At 49.8% G+C, this 4,615-nt stretch overlaps 1 pseudogene; it reads right to left on the bottom strand.

Annotated features, from left to right (window-relative positions):
- Nucleotides 1–1,347: 1,347 nt before the first annotated feature.
- On the bottom strand, nt 1,348–3,128 carry LOC149367941 (uncharacterized; annotated as a pseudogene).
- Between the last annotated feature and the right edge of the window lie 1,487 nt (nt 3,129–4,615).

The raw sequence follows: 4,615 nt of genomic DNA on the forward strand, positions 1-4,615 counted from the left end.
TGGCGAACGCGGTCAAATGCTTTCGCAAGGTCAATCTGAAGGAGGGCAAGCTTCTCATGACAGCTGGAGGAATATTCAAGTATTGTCCGCGCAATGTGCACATTACTTTGAATGGAGCGGCCTCTCAAACCGCAAGTCTGGTGAGATCCAATGAGTACCGACATTGCAAATTGCAGGCGATTTGACAAGACTTTAGCAAAAATTTTGTAATCCACATTTGCCAATGTAATGGGCCGATAACCTTCTACGGAGCGCAGTTTTCCTTCATCAGTAGTTTTCGGAATTAGGACTGTGTGGCTTTTTGTAAAAGACTGAGGAAGGGCTCCTATATCCAGCCCCACTGTGAAGACCCGCAGCAGGACAGGAGTGAGAATAGATTTAAAAGCCTTGTAAAATTCGCTTGAAATGCCGTCAGGACCAGGCGTTTTTGAGACAGGTAACTGATCAATTGCATGTTCCACCTCTTCCTGCGTGAAAGAGCCGCTAATAACAGAACAATCATCTTCTGATAAAGGGCTCGCTAAGGTGCTGAAATACGCCAAAATTTCCGAATTATGCACATCAGGTGAAGCACTAAACAAGTCTGTGTAATAATCTACAAATACGGTCATCACCTCATTTGTACTGGACACTAGTCTGCCATTGGACATCATCCCCGAAATAAACTTCGCAGTCGCATGACGGCGCTCATCAAGCAAAGCCTGTCGTGTCGGGTGCTCACATTGCAGATCACGCTTGGTACGAGATCGAACACGGGCACCCCGGTAACGTTCTGCATCAAATCGTTGTAACTCACTTTTGATACTAGCTAATTCATCCGTATATAAACCAGGTGCTTCGCATTCCATTTCATACAGATTGTACAAATTTTTCCTGAGTGTCTGCTCCTGATGTTTCCTGTGAAAGGACCGCACGGAACCAATTTCTATAGCTGTAGCACGCACGTCTTGATTAAACATTTCCCAAGCGGCGAACAACGACATCTTGCTCGAGAGACAGGATTCCAGTTGCGAGCGGACACGAAACTCTTCATCATTAATTACTGAAGAGTTCAGCTTCCAAAGCGCCCATTTCGGCCTAAATTTTGAACAAACACTGCCTCCGAGGCGAGCAACCACCATGCAGTGATCAGAGAACGAAACTGGTACAGTCTCACAGACCAATCCTCTGGAGACAAGTGAAAAAGATGCATAAATTCGATCTAGGCGAGCGTGAGAATGGCCCTGAATGCGTGTGAATAAGCGGAAACCAGGACATGAACTTCCGGTATCAATGAGCCCTGCATCTTCCGTAACAACAGACAAAAATTCACCGCTCCTGTTCCTGGGTGTATCAGGACCGGCACGATCAGCTGGGTCGCACACACAATTAAAGTCACCCATTAGCACAACATGCCGGTCACAGTCCAGTAAGCTGGCAATGCATTCAAAAAGAGTAATGCGCTGTGGCACAGTATTAAATGCATAGACATTCATTAGTCGCCATGGCTTTCCATAGAGAAGAAAATCGCAGCATATCAACCGGCCCTCATTATCGACATTATAGGTCAAGCCCGAACAGGGGAGTGTCTTGCGCAGAAACAACCAGCAACCCGCCGACAAGCCCACAGCATGCGTTACGAGAACATTATATTCTGATAAAAAGGGCTGCAGGGCCACCTCAGTATCCTCCTCACTTTCAATTTTCGTCTCCTGGACGGCGATAACATCAAGGTGCCTGCTGCAGAAAAGTCGGCGGAGTTGCACCTGCCTCTGGCGAGACCTAAGGCCACGTACATTCAGTGTTGCGAATACTAACTCTGCGGAATCAGCCATGATGACTGTAACTAATTATGCCTACAGTTCCCTGTTCTTGTCGGTAGACGGCGATGCCGCCTGAGAACCACCGCCAGGCCTCCTGGACCGCGAACGTCGGCACTGCTCCTTGTGCCTCGACGCGCGACGCCGACGGCGATGAGTGCTGCGCACCGGGTCCTCATCGCCACTCGTTTCGGAAGCGCAGGACGCACGGCGCTTCTGAAGCGGCTCGTCTGCGGAACCAGGTTCAGCGTCCGCTGGAAGAAGGCCCTGATCCGGAAGCTGCTGGCCAGCATTGACAGGAGGAAGCGAAGTGTCCGCTGTGGTATCCGTAGTGGCCTCAAGGACGGCCACTGGTTCTCCACCAGCAGCAGAATCCGGCGCCTCACACCGAGGCGGCGCTGCATGGTCATCCGCCGGCTCTTTACACTCCGCGGCAGCACTTTGGGGAACAACCGGTGCACTGACACTCAAAGGCTCAGCTACAACGGCGGCTGGCAAATCCCCAGTCGCGTCAAGTACTTCTGTAGCGTCCATGATGTGCTCCTGTAGAGCGTCGTCAGGGGGCCGCACACGATGCCGCAGCTTGTCAGCATACGTCACGACGCACTCCTCCGCTGTGTGGCCGAAACGCCGGCAGTCGTCACACCGCGGCGTACGACAGTGCCGACGAATGTGGCCAACACGGTTGCAACGTAAACACAGAGGTGGTCTGCCCGGAATTAGAACAAGGCTCTGAACGCCGCACACAGTCAGCTGATGCGGAACATCACTAACCCCGACTCCATCAGCAAGAGACAGGACGACATCACGGCTTAGAGTTCTCATCTGCTCCATGTCTGAGACTTTCCAATTTTCCGCTGAGATAGATGTCACCTTCCCGTACGCCTGAAGTGCCTCACGGATGAAGCAATCTTCCAAGCGCTCGGGAAGCCACAAAAGCTACAGCTTCACCTCCTTCGGTTCCGGGTCAACAACAACGCAGCGGCGGCTCTTCACCAAGAGATCGCCGCACGACACGAGCTTTTCTTTTGATTGCGCAGATTTGCAAGTCACCATCCAGACGTGAGACATCTGGAATTGTCCGATGGAGCTAATTTCTTTGAGGTCTATGACGTTCCGCAGCGAGTCTCTGAAATCCTGTGCCCTGTACGGGCGTCCGGCAAGATCTGCATGCAGGAAAACGGAGTCGGTCACAAGCTTACCGGTTGAGAGTCGGGGCAGAACGATACGGTAGTCATTACTGCCAGCAAAAGCCTGAGCAGTACCTCGGCCAGAGGCCGATTGAACCTTTTGTGCGGAGAACATCGAGGAACGCGTCCGCTTCGAACAACGTCTTCTTCTTTCCATGCCAGCCATGCCATGCCATGCCATGCCAGCTCGATGGTTTGGAATGAACAAAGGCACGTCTAGTGAGTACGGTGTCTTCGCTCACTGCCATCCTCCTCCCTTCCCTTCCGGCGAGGTTTAGGTGTCCACCGAGATATGAGAGAGAAGTACATTTCCTTTCCTCAAAAACCAATTTACCGACGAGCGAGGCGTAGAACCGAATGGGCGATGGCGTTCTATGGACTCCCTGGCAGCGTTGCAAGACGCTCTCGCGTTCCACTCTTAGAGGTGAAGCTTAACATCTTAACCACACATCAGTGACCACACTTTAGGTCAAAAAAGTGCACCCCCCCCCCTGAATTTTGACGGGTGTCCACCGAGATATGTGAGACAGTTACTGCGTAATTTTCTTTCCTCAAATACAATCTTCATTTTCTTCATTACGGGCCATCTTCGTCTTTCTTCTTTCACTCCCACTTCCTCCGTTCCTCTACGGTGCGGTTCAGGTGTCCACCGAGATGACAGAGATTTACTGCGCCATTTCTTTTTTTTTTTTATTTGATACCTCAAAGGCCCCTGGTATGGGGCATTACATGAGGGATGGGCATGACAGTTATACAATAATGGTCTTGATGGCGTTCTTAAAATGGATGGCGTTGATGTGATGCACGGCGTCCTGTGGTAGATCATTCCAGTCCCGGGATGATTCCTTTCCTTTCCTCAAAAACCGTTGCGTTGAAACGGCAAGGCATCGCGCCGAACGGGTGGTGGCGTTCCGTTGACTCCCTGGCAGCGCTACAACACGCTGTCGCGTTCCACTCCTAAAGGCGAAGCTTAAGCTTAATCAGCAGTTAATTAGTATTCAGGCATTAATAGGTAATTAACCATTAATTAGTGATTTGTCATCACTTAGTAATTAGTACTCAATCACATGTGACGCCACCAGTGCCACAGAAGCACTGAAAGTGGTGCGGAAAACGCTTTCGCCTCTACGCACTTTAGACAGTCAAAGTGCCCCCTGAATTTTTGTGTCTAACCCTCTCTCAACATATGATCGTCCTCTCAAAAGAGGGCGGACCGATGTAACAAAAAAGCTCCTCCAGAAAGCAAAAGATGTCTTCCTCAAATACCATGTCGTCCACAGTGAATATCCAGAAAAACCAGCAAGGAAAATATCACCATTCATAGTTGCAAAATGTCTGAAAGAAGCCTTGGGCCCCAGTTACAAGGTGGCCAAACTAGCTAGCGGAGACTTGCTCTTAGAGATCGCTGATAAAGTTCAAGTACCTAATTTTAAAAAAATTTGTGATTTGGGGACATTCTTGTCTCCGTTACACGCCACAGGTCGCTTAACACAGTGCGTGGTGTGATCTCGGAAATTAATTTTCCGGGTCTCACCGAGGAGGAAATGCTGGACGGTCTCACTGATCAAAATGCTAACAAAGTAGAAAAAATCCAAACAAGATAAAATGACAAAAAAATTCCAAAAA

This window comes from Amblyomma mixtum, chromosome 1 (genome assembly GCF_055824585.1).
Source record: "Amblyomma mixtum isolate Tamu chromosome 1, ASM5582458v1, whole genome shotgun sequence".
In the NCBI taxonomy this organism is placed as follows: domain Eukaryota; kingdom Metazoa; phylum Arthropoda; class Arachnida; order Ixodida; family Ixodidae; genus Amblyomma; species Amblyomma mixtum.